Genomic DNA, 25,719 nt, shown 5'->3' on the forward strand with positions numbered 1-25,719 from the left:
TTAGATAGTGTTATTGATTCTCCTAGTTCAGTATGATGATTCTTGAACACAGCTTCTTTATGAGTCTTGGCCGTGGCCCTAAGCACTTTGTTTTCCAGTATTACTACCGGATACATAAATGCCACAGACACATAATTTGGGTGAACCTTTTCAGATTGTGACTCAGCTTTGCTAAAGTCCCCAATTAGAGGTGTCCAGGGTTCTTAAGCACACTCTTTTTTTGCTTTGGACCTTGACTTTAACCGCTCAGTCTCAAGTTTTCACTTGACACCTACACGCCACAAGCACATGGTTAGGGACAGCTTGGTTTAGCCGCTTAGACCAGGATTTTATTCCTTTAGGCCCTCCTATCCACTGATGCTCAAAGCCTTGGGATCCTTTTTAATTGCCCTTGCCTTTTGGTTTTAAGGGTTATTGGCTTTTTGCTCTTGCCTCTTGGTTTTAAGAGCTTTTGGCTTTTTCTGCTTGCTTTTTTTTTCTATTTTTTTCGCCTATTTTTTTATTTTTATTTTTATTTTTTTTCTGCAAGCTTTGTTCTTTGCTGCTTTTTCTTGCTTTAAGAATCATTTTTATGATTTTTCAGATTATCAAATAACAAGTCTCCTAGTCATCATTCTTTCAAGAGCCAACATATTTAACATTCTTAAACAACAACTTCAAAAGACATACGCACTGTTCAAGCATACATTCAGAAAACAAGAAGCATTGTCACCACATCAATATAATTAAGCTAAGTTCAAGGATAAATTCGAAACTCATGTACTTCTTGTTCTTTTGAATTAAAACATTTTTCATTTAAGAGAGGTGATGGATTCATAGGACATTTATAACTTTAAGACACAGTTACTAACTACTAATGATCATGTAATGAGGACACAAACATAGATAAGCACATAACATAGAAAACGAAAAAAACAGAAGAAGTAAGAACAAGGAATGAATCCACCTTAGTGATGGTGGCGTTTCCTTCTTGAGGAACCAATGATGTCCTTGAGCTCTTCTATGTCTCTTCCTTGTCTTTGTGGCTCCTCCTTCATTGCTTTTAGATCTTCTCTGATTTCATGAAGGATGATGGAGTGCTCTTGATGTTCCACCCTTAGTTGCTTCCAATAATTGTGTGGAAGAAGATGTATCCCCTAAGGTATCTCAGGGATCTCTTGATTTGCAGTCAAATGTTTTACCACTGAGCTATAGACCCTTGATGGAAGCTTTTGTCTTCCCTTTCCTCTTTCTAGAGGTCTCTCTGGCCTTAGGTGCCATCAATGGTTATGGAAAAAACAAAAAAGCTATGCTTTTACCACACCAAACTTAGAATGTTGCTCGCCCTCGAGCAAAAGAAGAAAGAATAGAAGAAGAAGAAGAAGATATGGAGGAGATGGATGGGTGTGTGTATATGGCCATATGGGTGGGATTGGGTGGGAGAGAGATGTTGAATTTTGAAGGTAGTGGGTGTATGGATGTGAGTGGTCAATGGAAAACAGAAGGGATGATCATGAATGGAAAGAGAGATGATGAGGTAGGTGGGGATCCTGTGGGGTCCACAGATCCTAAGATGATCCTGTGGGGTCCACAGATCCTGAGGTGTCAAGGCATTTACATCCCTGCACCAATTTAGGCATGTAAAATGCCCTTGCACACAACTCTGGGCATTCAGCGCCAGGTTGGTGCCCATTTTGGGCGTTCAACGCCCATTTGTTGCCATTTCTGGCGTTGAACGCCAGAACCATGCTTGTTCTGGGCGTTCAGCGCCAGGATGCTGCCAATTTTGGGCGTTCAGCGCCAGAACCATGCTCTGTTCTGGCGTTGAACGCCAGGCAGATGCTTCCTCCAGGGTGTGATTTTTCTTCTGCTGTTTTTGATTCTGTTTTCAATTTTTATATTTATTTTGTGACTCCACATGATCATGAACCTAATAAAACATGAAAAACAAAAACAAAATTAGATAAATAAACATTGGGTTGCCTCCCAACAAGCACTTCTTTAATGTCAATAGCTTGACAGTGGGCTCTCATGGAGCCTCACAGCTGTTCAGAGCATTGTTGAAACTCTCCAACACCAAACTTAGAGTTTGACTGTGGGGGCTTGGGTTGACTCTGCTTTGAGAGAAGCTTTTCATGCTTCCTCTCCATGGTTGCAGAGGGAGATCCTTGAGTTTTAAACACAAGGGAGTCCTCATTCCATTGAAGGACTAGTTCACCTCTGTCAACATCAATCACAGCTCTTGCTGTGGTCAGGAAAGGTCTTCCTAGGATGATGGATTCATCCTTTTCCTTTCCAGTATCCAGGACTATGAAATCAGCAGGGATGTAAAGGCCTTCAACCTTTACTAACACGTCCTCTACTTGTCCATATGCCTGTTTTCTTGAATTGTCTGCCATCTCTAATGAGATTTTAGCAGCTTGCACCCCATAGATTCCCAGTTTCTCTATTACAGAGAGGGGCATGAGGTTTATTCCTGAACCAAGGTCACACAGAGCCTTAAAGATCATGGTGCCTCTGGTACAAGGTATTATGAACTTTCCAGGATCCTGTCTCTTCTGAGGCAATGTCAGTTGATCCAGATCACTTAGTTCATTGATGAACAAGAGAGGTTCAACTTCCCAAGTATCAATACCAAATAATTTGGCATTCAGCTTCATGATTGCACCAAGAAACTTGGCAGTTTGCTCTTCAGTAACATCCTCATTCTCTTCAGAAGAGGAATACTCATCAGAGCTCATGAATGGCATAAGGAGGTTCAATGGAATCTCTATGGTCTCTAGATGAGCCTCAGAGTCCTTTGGTTCCTCAGAGGGAAGCTCCTTATTGACCACTGGACGTCCCAGGAGGTCTTCCTCCTTGGGATTCACGTCCTCTCCTTCCCTTACAGGTTCGGCCATGGTGCTTATGTCAATGGCCTTGCACTCTCCTTTTGGATTCTCTTCTGTATTGCTTGGGAGAGTACGAGGAGGGATTTCAGTGATCCTTTTACTCAGCTGGCCCATTTGTGCTTCCAGATTTCTAATGGAAGACCTTGTTTCATTCATGAAACTTACAGTGGCCTTAGAAAGATCAGAGACTAAGTTTGCTAAGCTAGATGGATTCTGCTCAGAATTCTCTGTCTGTTGCTGAGTGGATGATGGAAAAGGCTTGCTATTGCTAAACCTGTTTCTTCCACCATTATTAAAGCCTTGTTGAGGCCTTTGATCCTTCCATGAGAAATTTGGATGATTTCTCCATGATGAGTTATAGGTGTTTCCATAAGGTTCACCTAAGTAATTCACCTCTGCTATTGCAGGGTTCTCAAGATCATAAGCTTCTTCTTCATAAGAAGCCTCTTGAGTACTGTTGGATGCAGCTTGCACTCCATTCAGACTCTGCGAGATCATATTGAATTGCTGAGTCAATATTTTATTCTGAGTCAATATGGCATTCAGAGTATCAATCTCAAGAACTCCCTTCTTCATAGGCGTCCCATTACTCACAGGATTCCTCTCAGAAGTGTACATCAACTCGTTATTAGCAACCATATCAATGAGTTCTTGAGCTTCTGCAGGCGTTTTCTTTAGGTGAATGGATCCACCTGCAGAAGTATCCAATGACATCTTTGATAACTCAGATAAACCATCATAGAATATATCCAAGATGGTCCATTCTGAAAGCATGTCAGAAGGCCACTTTTTGGTCAGTCCTTTGTATCTCTCCCAAGCTTCATAGAGGGATTCACCTTCTTTTTGTCTGAAGGTCTGAACATCCACTCTAAGCTTGCTCAGCTTTTGAGGAGGAAAGAACTTGGCTAGGAAAGCCTTGACCAGCTTATCCCAAGAGTTCAGGCTATCCTTAGGTTGAGAGTCCAACCATATTCTAGCTCTGTCTCTTACAGCAAATGGGAAAAGCATGAGCCTGTAGACTTCAGGATCTACTCCATTAGTCTTAATAGTATCACAGATCTGCAAGAATTCAGTTAAGAACTGAAAAGGATCTTCAGATGGAAGTCCATGAAACTTGTAGTTCTGCTGCATCAGAGAAACTAATTGAGGTTTCAGCTCAAAGTTGTTTGCTCCAATGGCAGGAATGGAGATGCTTTTTCCATGTAAATTGGAATTAGGTGCAGTAAAGTCACCAATCATCCTCCTTGCATTATTATTATTTTTGGCTGCCATCTCCTCTTCCTATTCGAAAATTTCTGAAAGGTTATCTCTTGATTGTTGTAATTTAGCTTCACTTAGTTTTCTCTTCAGAGTCCTTTCAGGTTCTGGATCTGCTTCAACAAGAATATTCTTGTCCTTGCTCCTGCTCATATGACAAAGAAGAGAGCACAGAAAAAATAATAATAATAGAGTTCCTTTATACCACAGTATAGAGATCCCTTTGTGAGTGGAAGAAAAGAGGGAGATAAAGAATGTAATGTAATGGAAGAAACACAACTGTGAGGAGGGTAGAGATGTGAGATGAGATGTTAGTAGATGAATAAATAAATAGAATAAGATGGGAGAGGGAGAATTTTCGAAAATAATTTTTGAAAAAGGGTTAGTGATTTTCGAAAATAGTTTTTGAAAAAGGTTAGTGATTTTCGAAAAATTTTGAAATCAAAAATAAAAATAATTAGTTAATTAAAAGGAAATTTTTGAAAAAGAGGGAAGATATTTTCAAAAATTAGAGAGAGAGAGTTAGTTAGGTAGTTTTGAAAAAGGTAAGAAACAAACAAAAAGTTAGTTAGTTATTTGAAACAAATTTTGAAAAGATGAGAGGTTAGGAAGTTAGAAAAGATATTTTGAAATCAAATTTTTGAAAAAGATAAGATAAGAAGATATTTTTTGAAAGGATATGATAGAAATTAATTTTTGAAAAAGATTTTATATTTAAAATCACAATTAATGACTTGATTCACAAGAAATCACAAGATATGATTCTATAACTTAAAGTTTGAATCTTTCTTAACAAGTAAGTAACAAACTTGAAATTTTTGAATCAAAACATTAATTGTTATTGTTATTTTCGAAAATTATTTGATAAAAATAAGAAAAAGATTTTTGAAAAATATTTTTGGAATTTTCGAAAATAACTAAAAAATTTGAAAAAGATTTGATTTTTGAAAAAGATTTTGAAAAAGATAAGATTTTTAAAATGAAAATTTGATTTGACTCATAAAAACAACTTGATTTTTTAAAAATTTTTGAAAAAGTCAATCCAAATTTTCGAATTTGATGAGAGAAAAAGGGAAAGATATATTTTTTTATTTTTTTTTTATTTTTGAATTTTTATGATGAGAGAGAAAAACACTAAAAAGATGCAATGCATGAAATTTTTAGATCAAAACAATGAATGCATGCAAGAATGCTATGAATGTCAAGATGAACACCAAGAACACTATGAATGTCAAGATGAACACCAAGAACATATTTTTGAAAAATTTTTGATGCAAAGAAAACATGTAAGACACCAAACTTAGAAATTTTTCATGTTTAGACTCTAAGAAACGAAAAATGCACATGTAAAACAAGAAAAGACACAAAACATGAAAACATCAAGATCAAACAAGAAGACTTACCAAGAACAACTTGAAGATCATGAAGAACACTATGAATGCATGATATTTTCGAAAAATGCAAGATGCATATGCAAGTGACACCAAACTTATGATATGACTCAAGACTCAAACAAGAAACACAAAAAATATTTTTGATTTTTATGATTTTCTAATTTTTTTTTTGGATTTTTCGAAAATTAATTGAAAAAGGAAAATAAAGATTCCAAAATTTTTAATATGAATTCCAAGAATCTTGCATTCTTAGTCTAAAGCTTCAGTCCAGGAATTAGACATGGCTCACTAGCCAGCCAAGCTTTCAATGAAAGCTCCGGTCCAAAACACTAGACATGGCCAATGGCCAGCCAAGCTTCAGCATGTAAATCAGGAACAGTAGCAGATGGATTAACAACAACTAACTTGCTCTTGATAACAAATTGCAAGCCTCAGTCCAAATGAATTTAGACATGGCTTTTCAGCCAGCCAGGCTTTACATGCTTCATGAAACACTAGAATTCATTCTTAAAAATTTTAAATAAAAATATATTTTTGAAAACATTTTTTTTTTCGAAAATAGGTGAGAAAATTTTGAAATATTTTTGAAAAAATTTTTGAAAAGAAAACAAAAAGAAAATTACCTAATCTGAGCAACAAGATGAACCGTCAGTTGTCCAAACTCGAACAATCCCCGGCAATGGCGCCAAAAACTTGGTGTTGTTGCCGGATCGAAAATTTGGCACTGATGTTACCGGACCAAAAGCTTGCCGAAAACTCAAACAATCCCCGGCAACGGCGCCAAATTTTCGATCCGGCAACAACACCAAGTTTTTGGGGCCGTTGCCGGGGATTGTTCGAGTTTGGACAACTGACGGTTCATCCTGTTGCTCAGATTAGGTAATTTTCTTTTTGTTTTGCTTTCAAAAATCTTTCAAAAATTTTTCTTTTGTTTTCGAAAAAAAAAATAATAATAATAAAAATAATGTTTTCAAAAATAAATTATTCTATGGCTTCAAAATTTTTAAAGAATGAATTCTAGTGTTTCATGAAGCATGTGAAGCCTGGCTAGCCGTAAAGCCATGTCTAAATTCAGTTGGACTGAGGCTTCCAAACCATCAGCATAGAGGCAAGTTACATATTTGATAAGTAATGAGCAGTATATTCTGATATCTTTCTGAAGCTTGGCTGGCCATTGGCCATGTCTAGTGTTTTGGACCGGAGCTTTCATTGAAAGCTTGGCTGGCTAGTGAGCCATGTCTAATTCCTGGACTGAAGCTTTAGACTAAGAATGCAAGATTCCTGGAATTCATATTAAAAATTTTGGAATCCTTATTTTCTCTTTTCTAAATAATTTTCGAAAAATATAAAATAAAAATCCAAAAAAATTTAGAAAATAAAAAAAAATCAAAAACAATATATATTTTGTGTTTTTTGTTTGAGTCATGAGTCATGTTATAATTTTGGTGTCACTTGCATGTGCATCTTGCATTTTTCGAAAAATTTCATGCATTCATAGTGTTCTTCATGATCTTCAAGTTGTTCTTGGTAAGTCTTCTTGTTTGATCTTTGCATTTGCATGTTTTGTGTCTTTTCTTGTTTTTCATATGCATTCTTGAATTCTTAGTGTCTAAGCATTAAAGAATTCTAAGTTTGGTATCTTGCATGTTTTCTTTGCATTAAAAAATTTTTCAAAAATATGTTCTTGGTGTTCATCATGATCTTCATAGTGTTCTTGGTGTTCATCTTGACATTCATAGCATTATTGCATGCATCACATGTTTTGATCTAAAATTCTCATGCATTGCATCATTTATCTTGTTTCTCTCTCTCATCATTAAAAATTCAAAAATAAAAAAAAAATATCTTTCCCTTTTTCTCCTCATCAAATTCGAAAATTTGAATTGACTTTTTCAAAATTTTTTAAAATTTAATTGTTTCTTATGAGTCAAATCAAATTTTCAATTTAAAAATCTCATCTTTTTCAAAATATTTTTCAAAAATCAAATATTTTTCAAACTTCTTAGTTATTTTCGAAAATTCCAAAAATATTTTTCAAAAACCTTTTTCTTAATTTTATATCAAATTTTCGAAAATAACAATAACAATTAATGTTTTGATTCAAAAATTTCAAGTTTGTTACTTGCTTGTTAAGAAAGATTCAAACTTTAAGTTCTAGAATCATATCTTGTGATTTCTTATGAATCAAGTCATTAATTGTGATTTTAAAAATCAAATCTTTTTCAAAACTAATTCCTATCATATCTTTTCAAAAATATCTTCTCATCATACCTTTTTCAAAAATTTTTTTTTTCAAAATATCTTTTCTAACTTCCTAACTTCTTATCTTTTCAAATTTGTTTCAACTAACTAACTAACTTTTTGTTTGTTTCTTATCTTTTTCAAAACTACCTAACTAACTCTCTATCTCTCTAATTTTCGAAAAAATATCTCCCCCTTTTTCAAAAATTCTTTTTTTATTAACTAATTATTTTTAATTTTAATTTTCGAAAAATTTCTAACACTTTTCAAAAACTATTTTCGAAAATCACTAACTCTTTTTCAAAAATCATTTTCGAAAATTCTCTTTCTCTCTCATCTCCTTCTTTTCTTCTACTCACACAAGGGAACCTCTATACCTGTGGTAAAAAGGATCCCTATTATTATTATTTTTCTGTGCCCTCTTCTTTGTCATATGAGCAGGAGCAAGGACTAGAATAATCTTGTTGAGGCAGATCCAGAACCTGAAAGGACTCTGAAGAGAAAATTAAGAGAAGCTAAATTACAACTATCCAGCAAGCACCTGTCAGGAATTTTCAAACAAGAAGAGGAGATGGCAGCCGAAAATAATAATAATACAAGGAGGATGCTTGGTGACTTTACTGCACCTAATTCCAATTTACATGGAAGAAGCATCTCCATTCCTGCCATTGGAGCAAACAACTTTGAGCTGAAACCTCAATTAGTTTCTCTGATGCAGCAGGACTGCAAGTTTCATGGACTTCCATCTGAAGATCCTTTTCAGTTCTTAACTGAATTCTTGCAGATCTGTGATACTGTTAAGACTAATGGAGTAGATCCTGAAGTCTACAGGCTCATGCTTTTCCTTTTGCTGTAAGAGACAGAGCTAGAGTGTGGTTGGATTCTCAACCCAAGGATAGCCTGAACTCTTGGGATAAGCTGGTCAAGGCTTTCTTAGCCAAGTTCTTTCCTCCTCAAAAGCTGAGCAAGCTTAGAGTGGATGTTCAAACCTTCAGACAGAAAGAAGGTGAATCCCTCTATGAAGCTTGGGAGAGATACAAAGGACTGACCAAAAAGTGTCCTTCTGACATGCTTTCAGAATGGACCATCCTGGATATATTCTATGATGGTTTATCTGGGTTATCAAAGATGTCATTGGATACTTCTGTAGGTGGATCTATTCACCTAAAGAAAACGCCTGCAGAAGCTCAAGAACTCATCGACATGGTTGCTAATAACCAGTTTATGTACACTTCTGATAGGAATCCTATGAGTAATGGGACGCCTATGAAGAAGGGAGTTCTTGAAGTTGATACTCTGAATGCCATATTGGCTCAGAACAAAATATTGACTCAGCAAGTCAATATGATTTCTAAGAGTCTGAATGGAATGCAAGCTGCATCTAACAGTACTCAAGAGGCATATTTCGAAGAAGAAGCTTATGATCCTGAAAACCCTGCAATAGCAGAGGTAAATTACATGGGTGAACCTTATGAAAACACCTATAAGTCATCATGGAGAAATCATCCAAATTTCTCATGGAAGGATCAAAAGCCTCAACAAGGCTTTAATAATGGTGGAAGAAACAGGTTTAGCAATAGCAAGCCTTTTCCATCATCCACTCAGCAACAGACAGAGAATTCTGAGCAGAATTCATCTAGCTTAGCAAACTTAGTCTCTGATCTATCTAAGGCCACTGTGAGTTTCATGAATGAAACAAGGTCTTCCATTAGAAATTTGGAAGCACAAGTGGGCCAGCTGAGTAAAAGGATCACTGAAATCCCTCCTAGTACTCTCCCAAGCAATACAGAAGAGAATCCAAAAGGAGAGTGCAAGGCCATTGACATAAGCAGAATGGCCGAACCCAATGAGGGAGAGGAAGACGTGAATCCCAAGGAGGAAGACCTCCTGGGACGTCCAGTGACCAATAAGGAGCTTCCCTCTGAGGAACCAAAGGAATCTGAGACTCATCTAGAGACCATAGAGATTCCATTGAACCTCCTTATGTCCTTCATGAGCTCTGATGAGTATTCCTCTTCTGAAGAGAATGAGGATGTTACTGAAGAGCAAACTGCCAAGTTCCTTGGTGCAATCATGAAGCTAAATGTCAAATTATTTGGCATTGATACTTGGGAAGTTGAACCTCCCTTGTTCATCAATGAACTAAGTGACCTGGATCAACTGACATTGCCTCAGAAGAGACAGGATCCTGGGAAGTTCATAATACCTTGTACCATAGGCACCATGATCTTCAAGGCTCTGTGTGACCTTGGTTCAGGAATAAACCTCATGCCCCTCTCTGTAATAGAGAAACTGGGAATCTATGGGGTGCAAGCTACTAAAATTTCATTAGAGATGGCAGACAATTCAAGAAAACAGGCATATGGACAAGTAGAGGACGTATTAGTAAAGGTTGAAGGCCTTTACATCCCTGCTGATTTCATAGTCCTGGATACTGGAAAGGAAGAGGATGAATCCATCATCCTAGGAAGACCTTTCCTGGCCACAGCAAGAGCTGTGATTGATGTTGACAGAGGTGAAATAGTCCTTCAATGGAATGAGGACTCCCTTGTGTTTAAAACTCAAGGATCTTCCTCTGCAACCATGGAGAGGAAGCATGAAAAGCTTCTCTCAAAGCAGAGTCAAACAAAGCCCCCACAGTCAAACTCTAAGTTTGGTGTTGGGAGGCCACAACCAAACTCTAAGTTTGGTGTTGAACTCCCATATCCAAACTCTAAGTTTGGTGTTGGAGAGTTTCAACAATGCTCTGAACATCTGTGAGGCTCCATGAGAGCCCACTGTCAAGCTATTGACATTAAAGAAGCGCTTGTTGGGAGGCAACCCAATTTTTATTTATCTAACTATATTTTTCTTAGTTATATGTCTTTATAGGTTCATGATCATGAGGAGTCACAAAATAAATATAAAAATTGAAAACGGAATCAAAAACAGCAGAAGAAAAATCACACCCTGGAGGAACATCTGCCTGGCGTTCAACGCCAGAACAGAGCATGGTTCTGGCGTTGAACGCCCAAAATGGGCAGCATTCTGGCGCTGAACGCCCAGAACAAGCATGGTTCTAGCGTTCAACGCCAGAAATGGCTAGTAAATGGGCGTTGAACACCCAAAATGGGCACCAACCTGGCGCTGAACGCCCAGAGTTGTGTGCAAAGGCATTTTACATGCCTAATTGGTGCAGGGATGCAAATCCTTGACACCCCAGGATCTGTGGACCCCACAGGATCCCTACCTACCTCCACTCACTTCTTATCACCCCTCTTTCACACAATCCCATAAACACTCTTCCCCAAAACCCTTCACCAATCACCTCAATCTCTCTTCCCAATCACCTCTTCACCACTCACATCCATCCACTCTTCTCCATAAACCTACCACATAAACCCCACCTACCTTCAAAATTCAAAACCAATTTCCCACCCAAACCCACCCATATGGCCGAAACCTTTCCTCCCCTCCCTTCCCTATATAAAGCCCTCCATTCTTCACCAAATTCACACAACACACCCCTCTACACCCTTCTTGGCCGAAACACTTCCCACTCTCCCTCTCTTCCATTTCTTCTTCTTCTTCATCTATTCTTTCTTTTATTACTCGAGGGCGAGCAAAATTCTAAGTTTGGTGTGGTAAAAGCATAAGCTTTTTGTTTTTCCATTACCATTGATGGCACCTAAGACCGGAGAATCCTCTAGAAAGGGAAGACAAAAGCTTCCACATCCGAGTCATGGGAGATGGAAAGGTTCATCTCCAAAGCCCATCAAGACCACTTCTATGATGTTGTGGCCAAGAAGAAGGTGATCCCTGTGGTCCCTTTCAAACTCAAAAGAAATGAGTATCCGGAGATCCGACATGAAATTCAAAGAAGAGGTTGGGAAGTTCTAACAAATCCCATCCAACAAGTCGGCATCCTAATGGTTCAAGAGTTCTATCCATTGAAGCTCAGAGTGATTGGCATCTATAAGAACTTAGAATTCAGATAATGTTATTAATTTTCCTATTTCAATATGATGATTCTTGAACACAGCTATTTCATGAGTCTTGGCCGTGGCCCTAAGCACTTTGTTTTTCAGTATTACCCCTGGATACATAAATGCCACAGACACATAATTGGGTGAACCCTTTGGATTGTGACTCAGCTTTGCTAAAGTCCCCAATTAGAGGTGTCCAGAGTTCTTAAGCACACTCTTCTTTCTGCTTTGGACCTTGACTTTAACCGCTCAGTCTCAAGTTTTCACTTGACACCTTCACGCCACAAGCACATGGTTAGGGACAGGTTGGTTTAGCCGCTTAGGCCAGGATTTTATTCCCTTAGGCCCTCCTATCCAATGATGCTCAAAGCCTTGGGATCCTTTTTATTACCCTTGCCTTTTGGTTTTTAAGGGCTATTGGCTTTTTCTGCTTTTTTTTTTGCTGCTTTTTCTTGCTTCAAGAATCATTTTTATGATTTTTCAGATTATCAATAACATGTCTCATGTTCATCATTCTTTCAAGAGCCAACATATTTAACAGTCTTAAGCAATAAATTCAAAAGACATATGCACTGTTCAAGCATTCATTCAGAAGACAGAAAGTATTGCCACCACATGTAACTAATTAGAATTTCTCTTATTAAAACTCGAAATTTTATTGCCTCTTATTCAAAAGATCTACTATTTTATTCATGTTTGCTGATGATGAGAAAAATAAATTATAGCTTAATTGGAGATAAGATCAAAATAGATACTAATTACTACTATATGACTCTTAAGGTGAACTTTTCTAATGACACTATCACAGATTTAAAGCAGAAATTGGAATTTAACAACCTTTATTCTGGGGGGAACAGGGGTTCCTCTGATCCTTGGGGTGCTCGGTCCTGCAAGAGATAACTTCTGGCGCTTCAAGTCCCTTAAGTCACGCCCTTGCTCCTCTTGTTCTTTAAACATATAGGTAAGAATTTGACTGTGTTCCTTCTGTTCTTTTATTATTTGCTTCATAGCTTCCCGTATCTTGGTGATGGACGTCTCAAGATACTCCCAATATTCAGATTGAGGGATTTCTGGAAGGAATTCCTGCGTTTTCTTCTTGGTGGGATCCTCCTGCGCTTGTTATTTTTCCATTGATGCTTTGGTGATTGGCTTCTCAACTGAGATGTACTCAGTTATTCCCATCCTTACTCCAGCATCCTTGCAGAGCAGCGATATCACACTTGGGTAAGCCAACCTGGCTTCTTTAGAATTTTTGTTAGCAATTTTGTAGAGTTCAGTTGAGATTAGCTGATGAACTTCCACTTCTTTTCCCATCATGATGCAATGGATCATCACTGCTCTTTTAACTGTGACTTTAGAACGGTTGCTGGTAGGCAATAGAGAATGCCCAATGAAGTCCAGCCATCCTCTGGCGACTGGTTTGAGATCTTCTCTCTTGAGTTGATTTGGGACACCCTTTGTGTTAGTGGTCCATCTGGCTTCAGGGATACATATGTCCTCTAGAATCTTATCCAGGCCCTTGTCTGTTCTCATCATTCTTCTGTTGAAGGAATCTGGATCATCTTTCAACTGAGGTAGCTTTAAGATCTCTCTGATCTTGTCAGGGGTGGTATGACCAATCTTTCTTCTGGCCATGGTCCGATATTCATAGAAGGCAGTTCTAGATAGTTTTTGCTTGTCAGTTTGCCACATATTAGCATAGAACTCCTGGATCATATTCCTTCCCACCTTCGTTTCAGGATTAGCTAGGACTTTCCAGTTCCTGATTCGAATTTGCTCCTGGATCTCCGGATATTCATCTTCTTTCAGATCGAATCTAACTTCCGGGATCACTGATCTCAGACCCATTATTTTGTTATAATGGTCCGAATGTTCTTTAGATAAGAACTTCCCTTGATTCCAAAGTGGTTTTGGAACGCTCTCTTTCTTGCCTCTTGGAGTGGGTTGTTTTCCTTTGGGGGCCATGATCTTAGTGATCGCGGATAAACACACCAAACTTAGAGGTTTGCTTGTCCTCAAGCAAAAGAAAAGAAAGGAGAGGGATAGAAGGAGAGCTAGGTGCGATTGTTGATGGGAGAGGAAGGAGGCCAAACTCAAATTTATAAGGGGGGGGGGAGGGTGGGTTTTCGAAAAAAAGAGATAAAGATATGATAAAAAGATTTATTTGGAAAAGATAAGATAGAAGATATAGTTTAAAATTGAGAAGATATGAAAGATTTTTGAGAAAGATAGATTTAATTTTTGAAAAAGATAAAGTGGAGGTTTTGAAAAAGATATTGATGAGTTGAAAAAGATAGATTTGTAAAAAAAAATTTTTTGAAAAGGATTGAATTTGCAAAGATGCCAGGTGCTTATGGATTAAAATACATTTGATATTTTTAGTGGTAGGGTTTTTAGAAATTATGGAATTTAGAAATCAGGGTTCTTAACATGTTCATGTAAGAAATCATGAATTGAAGTAAGAAAATCATGGTTGGAATGAAAAATTTTGAATAAAAATGAGTTTTGTCTCCTCCCTGCCATCTTGGCATTTGAACGCCCAAACACTGCCTGTTTTGGGCGTTCAGCGCCCAATTGCTGCTCTCCTGGGCGTTCAACGCCCAGCTGCTGCCATTACTGGCGTTCAACGCCCAGTGGGTGCCCATTTCTGGCGTTGAACGCCTAGATTGCTACCATTACTGGCGTTCAACGCCCAAAATACACTTTTACTGGCGATTTCTTGCCAGTGAGCTCTTTTTCTCTGTTTTGTGTGCTGAGGTCTTCTGTAAATGATTTCTCACCTTAGTGTCAGTGAACTTTATATAAACAAATAAAAATAAAAATAAAAAAATAGGGCAAAATGCTTAGAGGATTGTTGCCCCATGGCTGGGTTGCCTCCCAGCAAGCGCTTCTTTATTGTCTTTAGCTGGACTTTGCTGAGCTTTTAATCTAGCTTCAGCCTTGAGCATTCTTGCTCAATGTTGCCTTCAAGATAGTGCTTGATTCTCTGTCCATTGACAATGAACTTCTTATCAGAATCAATATCTTGAAGCTCCACATAACCATATGGTGATACACTTGTAATCACGTATGGTCCCCTCCACCGGGATTTCAGTTTCCCGGGGAATAGCCTGAGTCTAGAGTTAAACAACAGAACCTTCTGTCCTGGTTCAAAGATTCTAGATGACAACTTTCTGTCATGCCACTTTTTTTATTTCTCTTTATAAAGCTTGGCATTTTCGAAAGCTGTGAATCTGAATTCCTCTAGCTCATTTAGCTGGAGCAATCATTTTTCTCCTGCTAATTTGGCATCAAAGTTTAGGAATCTGGTTGCCCAGTAGGCCTTATGTTCCAATTCCACGGGCAGGTGACATGCCTTACCATACACGAGTTGGTATGGAGAGGTCCCTATAGGGGTCTTGAATGCTGTTCTGTAAGCCCACAGAGCATCATCCAAGCTCCGTGCCCAATCCTTTCTACGGGTATTTACTGTCCGTTCTAGGATTCTCTTTAATTCTTTGTTAGAGACTTCAGCTTGCCCATTAGTTTGTGGATGATATGGAGTAGCTACCTTGTGGCGAATTCCATACCGAACCATGGCAGAGTAAAGCTGTTTATTGCAGAAGTGAGTGCCCCCATCACTGATTAGTACTCTAGGGACACCAAACCTGCTAAAGATATATTTCTAGAGGAACTTCAGCACTATCTTAGTATCATTGGTGGGTGTGGCAATGGCTTCAACCCATTTTGATACATAGTCAACTGCCACCAGAATATAAGTGTTTGAGTATGATGGTGGGAAAGGTCCCATGAAGTCAATTCCCCATACGTCAAACAACTCAATTTCCAAGATTCCTTGTTGAGGCATGGCGTAACCATGAGGCAGATTACCAGCTCTTTGGCAACTGTCACAGTTACGTACAAACTCTCGGGAATCTTTATAGAATGTGGGCCAATAGAAGCCACATTGGAGGACCTTGGTGGCTATTCGCTCACCTCCGAAATGGCCTCTGGTGCACGAAATTGTGATGTCCAGGCTCGAACAATCCCTGGCAACGTGAGCAACTTGGTACGCGTAATCGTGATTACACTTTAATGATGTAAAATTCATGGCTCTTTCTTTCCCTGGCAATGGCGCCAAGAACATGGTGCCAATACCATGGTTCACAACTTCGATACAACTAACCAGCAAGTGCACTGGGTCGTCCAAGTAATACCTTACGTGAGTAAGGGTCGAATCCCACGGAGATTGTTGGTATGAAGCAAGCTATGGTCACCTTGTAAATCTCAGTCAGGCGGATATAAATTGATAATGGAGTTTTCGAATAATAAATAATAGAATAAGGATAGAGGTACTTATGTAAATCATTGGTAGGAATTTCAGATAAGCGAATGGAGATGCTTTTCGTTCCTCTGAACTTCTGCTTTCCTGCTATCTTCATCCAATCAGTCTTACTCCTTCCCATGGCTGGCTTTATGTGATACATCACCACTGTCAATGGCTACTTTCGGTCATCTCTCGGGAAAATGATCCAATGCCCTGTCACGGCACGGCTAATCGTCTGGAGGCATCACCCTTGCCAATGGCTTCATCTTATCCTCTCAGTGAATAATATGCTCACGCACCCTGTCACGGCACAGCTATTCATCTGTCGGTTCTCGATCATGCTGGAATAGGATTTACTATCCTTTTGCGTCTGTCACTAACGCCCTGCAATCGCGAGTTAGGAGCTCGTCACAGTCATTCAATCATTGAATCCTACTTGGAATACCACAGACAAGGTTTAGACTTTCCGGATTCTCTTGAATGCCGCCATCATTTTAGCTTACGCCACGAAGATCCTGGTTAGGAGATATAAGAGATATTCATTCTAGCTTATTTCATGTAGAACGGAAGTGTTTGTCAGGCACGCGTTCATAAGGGAGAAGGATGATGAGCGTCACACATAATCATCACCTTCATCATGTTCTTGGGTGCGAATGGATATCTTAGAAGCGAAATAAGAAGAATTGAATAGAAAACAGTAGTACTTTGCATTAATCTTTGAGGGACAGCAGAGCTCCACACCTTAATCTATGGAGTGTAGAAACTCTACCGTTGAAAATACATAAGTGAAAGTCCAGGCATGGCCGAGATGGCCAGCCCCTAAAGTATAAGAACAATGCATTCAAAGATGATCCTAAGATCCTAAGATGATCAAAAGATGCCTAATACAATAGTAAAAGGTCATATTTATAATAAACTAGCTACTAGGGTTTACATGAGTAAGTAATTGATGCATAAATCCACTTCCTGGGCCCACTTGGTGTGTGTTTGGGCTGAGCCTGAGTGCTGCACGTGTAGAGGTCCTTCTTGGAGTTGAACGCCAGCTTTTGTGCCAGTTTGGGCGTTCAACTCTGATTTTGGCTCCTTTTCTGGCGCTGGACGTCAGATTTGGGTAGAAAGCTGGCGTTGAACGCCAGTTTACATCATTTATTCTTGGCCAAAGTATGGACTATTATATATTTCTGGAAAGCCCTGGATGTCTACTTTCCAACACAATTGGAAGCACGCCATTTCGAGTTCTGTAGCTCCAGAAAATCCACTTTGAGTGCAGGGAGGTCAGAATCCAACAGCATCAGCAGTCCTTCTTCAACCTCTGAATCTGATTTCTGCTCAAGTCCCTCAATTTCAGCCAGAAAATACCTGAAATCACAGAAAAATACACAAACTCATAGTAAAGTCCAGAAATGTGAATTTAACATAAAAACTAATGAAAACATCCCTAAAAGTAACTAGATCCTACTAAAAACATACTAAAAACAATGTCAAAAAGCGTATAAATTATCCGCTCATCACAACACCAAACTTAAATTGTTGCTTGTCCCCAAGCAACTAAAAATCAAATAGGATAAAAAGAAGAGAATATACTATAAATTCCAAACTATCAATGAAACATAGCTCCAATCAAATGAGCGGGACTTATAGCTTTTTGCCTCTTGAATAGTTTTGGCATCTCACTTTATCCATTGAGGTTCAGAATGATTGGCATCTATAGGAACTTCAGATTTTGAATAGTGTTATTGACTCTCCTAGTTCAGTATGATGATTCTTGAACACAGCTTCTTTATGAGTCTTGGCCATGGCCCTAAGCACTTTGTTTTCCAGTATTACCACCGGATACATAAATGCCACAGACACATAATTGGGTGAACCTTTTCAGATTGTGACTCAGCTTTGCTAAAGTCGCCAATTAGAGGTGTCCAGGGTTCTTAAGCACACTCTTTGTTTTTTTTTTTTGCTTTGGACCTTGACTTTAACCGCTCAGTCTCAAGTTTTCACTTGACACCTACACGCCACAAGCACATGGTTAGGGACAGCTTGGTTTAGCCGCTTAGACCAGGATTTTATTCCTTTAGGCCCTCCTATCCACTGATGCTCAAAGCCTTGAGATCCTTTTTATTTGCCCTTGCCTTTTGGTTTTAAGGGTTATTGGCTTTTTCTGCTTGCTTTTTCTTTTTCTTTCTATTTTTTTTTTCGCCTAATTTTTTTTTCTGCAAGCTTTGTTCTTTGCTGCTTTTTCTTGCTTCAAGAATCATTTTTATGATTTTTCAGATTATCAAATAACATGTTTCCTAGTCATCATTCTTTCAAGAGCCAACATATTTAACATTCTTAAACAACAACTTCAAAAGACATATGCACTGTTCAAGCATACATTCAGAAAACAAGAAGCATTGTCACCACATCAATATAATTAAAATAAGTTCAAGGATAAATTTGAAACTCATGTACTTCTTGTTCTTTTGAATTAAAACATTTTTCATTTAAGAGAGGTGATGGATTCATAGGACATTTATAACTTTAAGACAAAGTTACTAACTACTAATGATCATGTAATGAAGACACAAACATAGATAAGCACATAACATAGAAAACGAAAAACAGAGAAAGTAAGAACAATGAATGAGTCCACCTTAGTGATGTTCTTGAGCTCTTCTATGTCTCTTCCTTGTCTTTGCTGCTCCTCCTTCATTGCTTTTAGATCTTCTCTGATTTCAAGAAGGATGATGGAGTGCTCTTGATGTTCCACCCTTAGTTGCTTCCAATAATTGTGTGGAAGAAAATGTATCCCCTGAGGTATCTCAGGGATCTCTTGATTTGCAATCTAATGTTCTACCACTGAGCTATAGACCCTTGATGGAAGCTTTTGTCTTCCCTTTCCTCTTTCTAGAGGTTTCTCTGGCCTTAGGTGCCATCAATGGTTATGGAAAAAAACAAAAAAAGCTATGCTTTTACCACACCAAACTTAGAATGTTGCTCGCCCTCGAGCAAAAGAAGAAAGGATAGAAGAATAAGAAATAGATATGGAGGAGATGGATGGGAGTGTGTATTCGGCCATATGGGCGGGATTGGGTGGGAGAGAGATGTTGAATTTTGAAGGTAGTGGGTGTATGGATGTGAGTGGTAAATGGAAAACAGAAGGGATGATCATAAATGGGAAGAGAGATGATGAGGTAGGTGGGGATCCTGTGAGGTCCACAGATCCTGAGATAATCCTGTGGGGTCCACAGATCCTGAGGTGTCAAGGCATTTACATCCCTGCACCAATTTAGGCATGTAAAATGCCCTTGCACACAACTCTGGGCGTTCAGTGCCAGGTTGGTGCCCATTTTGGGCGTTCAATGCCCCTTTGCTGCCATTTCTGGCGTTGAACGCCAGAACCATGCTTGTTCTGGGCGTTCAGCGCCAGGATGCTGCCCATTTTGGGCGTTCAGCGCCAGAACCATGCTCTGTTCTGGCGTTTGAACGCCAGACAGATGCTTCTCCAGGGTGTGATTTTTCTTCTGCTGTTTTTGATTCCGTTTTTGATTTTTTTGTTTATTTTGTGACTCCACATGATCATGAACCTATAAAGACATATAACTAAGAAAAATAGAGTTAGATAAATAAACATTGGGTTGCCTCCCAACAAGCGCTTCTTTAATGTCAATAGCTTGACAGTGGGCTCTCATGGAGCCTCACAGATGTGCAGAGCTTTGTTGAGACTCTCCAACACCAAACTTAAAGTTTGGATATGGGAGTTCAACACCAAACTTAGAGTTTGGTTGTGGCCTCCCAACACCAAACTTAGAGTTTGACTGTGGGGGCTCTGGTTGACTCTGCTATGAGAGAAGCTTTTTCTGCTTCCTCTCCATGGTTGCAGAGGGAGATCCTTGAGTTTTAAACACAAGGGAGTCCTCATTCCATTGAAGGACTATTTCACCTCTGTCAACATCAATCACAGCTCTTGCTGTGGCCAGGAAAGGTCTTCCTAGGATGATGGATTCATCCTCTTCCTTTCCAGTATCCAGGACTATGAAATCAGCAGGGATGTAAAGGCCTTCAACCTTTACTAACACGACCTCTACTTGTCCATAAGCCTGTTTTCTTGAACTATCTGCCATCTCTAATGAGATTTTAGCAGCTTGCACCCCATAGATTCCCAGTTTCTCTATTACAGAGAGAGGCATGAGGTTTATTCCTGAACCAAGGTCACACAGAGCCTTAAAGATCATGGTGCCTATGGTACAGGGTATTATGAACTTTCCAGGATCCTGTCTCTTCTGAGGCAATGTCAGTTGATCCAGATTACTTAGTTCATTGATGAACAAGGGAGGTTCAACTTCCCAAGTATCAATGCCAAATAATTTGGCATTCAGCTTCATGATTGCACCAAGAAACTTGGCAGTTTGCTCTTCAGTAACATCCTCATTCTCTTCAGAAGAGGGATACTCATCAGAGCTCATGAAGGGAATAAGGAGGTTCAATGGGATCTCTATGGTCTCTAGATGAGCCTCAGAGTCCTTTGGTTCCTCAGAGGGAAGCTCCTTATTGACCACTGGACGTCCCAAGAGGTCTTCCTCCTTGGGATTCACGTCCTCTCCTCTCCTCACAGGTTCGGCCATGGTGCTTATGTCAATGGCCTTGCACTCTCCTTTTGGATTCTCTTCTGTATTGCTTGGGAGAGTACTTAGAGGGATTTCAGTGATCCTTTTACTCAGCTGGCCCACTTGTGCTTCCAAATTTCTAATGGAAGACCTGGTTTCATTCATGAAACTCACTGGTGCACGAATTGTGAATCACACTTTTCACAACGCGTACCACTAACCAGCAAGTGCACTGGGTCGTCCAAGTAATACCTTACGTGAGTAAGGGTCGAATCCCACGGAGATTGTTGGTTTGAAGCAATCTATGGTTATCTTGTGAATCTTAGTCAGGAAGTCAATTATGTTTATCAGTTGAATTGCAAATAAACAATAGAGCATGGATTAAAGGTTACTTGTTATGCAGTAATGGAGAATATGTTGGGGTTTTGGAGATGCTTTGTCTTCTAAATCTCTGCTTTCCTCTGTCTTCTTGTTCACGCACGCACGTCCTTCTATGGCAAGCTGTGTGTTGGTGGATCACCGTTGTCAATGGCTATCTTCCATCCTTCCAGTGAAAACTACGCTCACGCGCTCTGTCACAGCACGCCTAATCACCGGTTGGTTCTCGATCCGGTTGGAATAGGATTTACTATCCTTTTGCGTCTGTCACTAACGCCCAGCCTTCAGGAGTTTGAAGCTCGTTACAGTCATTCAATCCTTGAATCCTACTCGGAATACCACAGACAAGGTTTAGACTTCCCGGATTCTCATGAATGCCGCCATCAGTTCTAGCTTATACCACGGAGATTCTGATTAAGGAATCTAAGAGATACTCATTCAATCGGATATAGAACGGAGGTGGTTGTCAGGCACACGTTCGTGGTTTGAGGAAGGTGATTGATGAGCGGATAATTTATACGCTTTTTGGCATTGTTTTTAGTATGTTTTTAGTAGGATCTAGTTACTTTTAGGGATGTTTTCATTAGTTTTTATGTTAAATTCACATTTCTTGACTTTACTATGAGTTTGTGTGTTTTTCTATGATTTCAGGTATTTTCTGGCTGAAATTGAGGGACTTGAGCAGAAATCAGATTCAGAGGTTGAAAAAGGACTGCTGATGCTGTTGGATTCTGACCTCCCTGCACTCAAAGTGGATTTTATGGAGCTACAGAACTCGAAATGGCGCGCTCCCAATTGCGTTGGAAAGTAGACATCCAGGGCTTTCCAGCAATATATAATAGTCCATACTTTGGCCAAGAATTGACGACGTAAACTGGCGTTCAACGCCAGCCTTCTGCCCAAATCTGGCGTCCAGCGCCAGAAAAGGATCCAAAACCAGAGTTGAACGCCCAAACTGGCACAAATACTGGCGTTCAACTCCACAAATGGCCTCTGCACGTGCTACACTTAAGCTCAGCCCAAACACACATCAAGTGGGCCCCGGAAGTGGATTTATGCATCAATTACTTACTCATGTAAACCCTAGTGACTAGTTTATTATAAATAGGACCTTTTACTAGTCTTTTTGACAATCTTTGGTCTCAATTTTATTTCATTGTTCATCTTAGGAGACTATTGATCTCGTTTAGGGGGCTGGCCATCTCGGCCATGCCTGGACCTTCACTTATGTATTTTCATACGGTAGAGTTTCTACACTCCATAGATTAAGGTGTGGAGCTCTGCTGTTCCTCAAAGATTAATGCAAAGTACTACTGTTTTCTATTCAATTCTTCTTATTTCGCTTCTAAGATATCCATTCGCACCCAAGAACGTAATGAAGGTGATGATTATGTGTGACGCTCATCATCCTTCTCTCGTATGAACGCGTGCCTGACAAACACTTCCGTTCTACATGAATTAAGCTAGAATGAATATCTCTTAGATCTCCTAACCAGAATCTTCGTGGCGTAAGCTAGAATGATGGAGGCATTCAAGAGAATCCGGAAGGTCTAAACCTTGTCTGTGGTATTCTGAGTAGGATTCAATGATTGAATGACTGTGACGAGCTTCAAACTCGCGATTGTTGGGCGTTAGTGACAGACGCAAAAGGAGGGTGAATCCTATTCCAGCATGATCGAGAACCGACAGATGAATAGCCACACCGTGACAGGGTGCGTGAGCATATGATTCACTGAGAGGAGGGGATGTAGGCACTGACAACGGTGATGCCCTTGCATACAGCCAGCCATGGAAAGGAGTAAGACAGATTGGATGAAGATAGCAGGAAAGCAGAGGTTCAGAGGAACGAAAAGCATTCCCATTCACTTGTTTGAAATTCCTACCAATGATTTACATAAGTATCTCTATCCCTATTTTATCAATTAATATTCGAAAACTCCATGATTATTTTATATCCGCCTGACTGAGATTTGCAAGGTGTCCATAGCTTGCTTCATACCAACAATCTCCGTGGGATTCAACCCTTACTCACGTAAGGTATTACTTGGACGACCCAGTGCACTTGCTGGTTAGTTGTATCGAAGTTGTGACAATTATGAATTAAGATCAAAGCACCAAGATTTGGAGCCATTACCAGGGATTGTTCGAGCCTGGACATCACAATTTCGTGCACCAAGCTTTTGGCGCCGTTGCCGGGGATTGTTTGAGTTTGGACAACTGACGGTTCATCTTGTTGCTCAGATTAGGTAATTTTCTTTTTGTTTTCTTTTCAATAATTTTTCAAAAATATTTTCAAAAATCTCTCATCTGTTTTCGAAAAAAAAAAAATAAAAATGTTTTCAAAAATAAATTATTCTATGGCTTCAAAAATTTTAAGAATGAATTCTAGTGTTTCATGAAATATGTTGAATCATATCTGGCTGTAAAGCCATACCCAAACTACTTTGGGATTGGTATTCAACTAATCACTCCAGCCCATGTAATTATATGTTGCAGCCTGGCTGGCTGTAAAGCCATGTCTAAATTCATTTGGACTGAGGCAGCAATTTGTTATCAAGAGCAAGCTAGTTGGAGTTAATCCACCTGCTACTGTTTCTGATCACCTGCTGAAGTTTGGCTGGCCATTGGCCATGTCTAGTGTTTTGGACTGGAGCTTTCATTGAAAGCTTGGCTGGCTAGTGAGCCATGTCTAATTCCTGGACTGAAGCTTTAGACTAACATGGCAAGATTCCTGGAATTCATATTAAAAATTTTGGAATCCTTATTTTTCCTTTTAATTTTCGAAAATATAAAATAAAAATCCAAAAAAATTAGAAAATCATAAAAATCAAAAATATTTTCTGTTTCTTGTTTGAGTCTTGAGTCATGTTATAAGTTTGGTGTCACTTGCATATGCATCTTGCATTTTTTCGAAAATATCATGCATTCATAGTGTTCTTCATGATCTTCAAGTTGTTCTTGGTAAGTCTTCTTGTTTGATCTTGAGGATTTTTTGTTTTGTGTCTTTTCATGTTTATCATATGCATTCTTGAATTCTTAGTGTCTAAGCATTAAAGAATTTTAAGTTTGGTGTCCTGCATGTTTTCTTTGCATTAAAAATTTTTCAAAAATATGTTCTTGATGTTCATCATGATCTTCATAGTGTTCTTGGTGTTCATCTTGACATTCATAGCATTCTTGCATGCATCACATGTTTTGATCTAAAAATTTCATGCATTGCATAATTTTCATGTTTTTCATAAAAATTCAAAAAAATCAAAAAAATATCTTTCCCTTTTTCTCTCATCAAATTCGAAAATTTGGATTGACTTTTTCAAAAATTTTTAAAATCAAATTGTTTCTTATGAGTCAAATCAAATTTTCAATTTGAAAATCTTATCTTTTTCAAAATCTTTTTCAAAAATCAAATCTTTTTCAAATTTCTTAGTTATTTTCGAAAATTCCAAAAATATTTTTCAAAAATATTTTTCTCATTTTTATACCACATTTTCGAAAATAACATAATCAATTAATGTTTTGATTCAAAAATTTGAAGTTTGTTACTTGCTTGTTAAGAAAGATTCAAACTTTGAGTTCTAGAATCATATCTTGTGATTTCTTATGAATCAAGTCATTAATTGTGATTTTAAAAATCAAATCTTTTTCAAAAACTAATTTCAATCATATCTTTTCAAAAATATCTTCTTATCTTATCTTTTTCAAAAATATCTTTTCAAAATATCTTTTCTAACTTCCTAACTTCCTATCTTTTCAAAATTTGTTTCAACTAACTAACTAACTTTTTGTTTGTTTCTTAACTTTTTCAAAACCACCTAACTAACTCTCTCTCTCTCATTTTCGAAAATATCTCTTCCCTTTTTCAAAATTTCTTTTTATTTATTAATTATTTTAATTTTTAAAACTTAAATTTCGAAAAAAAAAAATACTAACCTTTTTCAAAAACTATTTTCAAAAATCACTAACTCTTTTTCAAAATAATTTTCGAAAATTATCCCTCCCTCATCTCAATCTATTTATTCATTCATATCCTAACATCTCATTTCACCTCCTTCCATCCTCACAATTGTGTTTCTTCCATTATATTACATTCTTTATCTCCCCCTCTTCTTCCACTCACACAGGGATCCCTATACTGTGGTATAAAGGATCTCTATTATTATTATCATTTTTCTGTCCATTCTTCCTTGTCATATGAGCAGGAGCAAGGATAAGAACATTCTTGTGGAAGCAGATCCAGAACCTGAAAGGACTCTGAAGAGAAAATTAAGAGAAGCTAAAATACAACAATCCAGAGATAACTTTTCAGAAATTTTCGAACAGGCAGAGGAGATGGCAGCCGAAAATAATAATAATATAAGGAAGATGCTTGGTGACTTTACTGCACCTAATTCCAATTTACATGGAAGAAGCATCTCCATTCCTGCCATTGGAGCAAACAATTTTGAGCTGAAACCTCAATTAGTTTCTCTAATGCAGCAGAACTGCAAGTTTCATGGACTTCCATCTGAAGATCCTTTTTAGTTCTTAACTGAGTTCTTGTAGATATGTGATACTGTTACGACTAATGGAGTAGATCCTGAAGTCTACAGGCTCATGCTTTTCCCTTTTGCTGTGAGAGACAGAGCTAGATTATGGTTGGATTCTCAACCTAAAGACAGCCTGAACTCTTGGGATAAGCTGGTCACGGCTTTCTTAGCCAAGTACTTTCCTCCTCAAAAGCTGAGC

The 25,719-nt window shown here is 38.5% G+C and overlaps 2 non-coding genes across 2 annotated transcripts; one reads left to right on the forward strand and one right to left on the reverse strand.

The window, feature by feature from the left end:
* The first annotated feature begins 3,638 nt into the window (after positions 1-3,638).
* LOC148546319 (small nucleolar RNA R71) lies at positions 3,639-3,746 on the forward strand. Its single transcript, XR_015900591.1, has one exon. It is a non-coding gene; the product is annotated as a small nucleolar RNA R71 (small nucleolar RNA).
* Positions 3,747-8,728: 4,982 nt separating this feature from the next.
* Positions 8,729-8,836, reverse strand: LOC148546320 (small nucleolar RNA R71). The gene has a single exon (XR_015902001.1). It is a non-coding gene; the product is annotated as a small nucleolar RNA R71 (small nucleolar RNA).
* Positions 8,837-25,719: the final 16,883 nt, after the last annotated feature.

This window comes from Arachis ipaensis, chromosome B9 (genome assembly GCF_059453495.1).
Source record: "Arachis ipaensis isolate K30076 ecotype BB chromosome B9, ASM5945349v1, whole genome shotgun sequence".
Taxonomy (NCBI): Eukaryota; Viridiplantae; Streptophyta; class Magnoliopsida; order Fabales; family Fabaceae; genus Arachis; species Arachis ipaensis.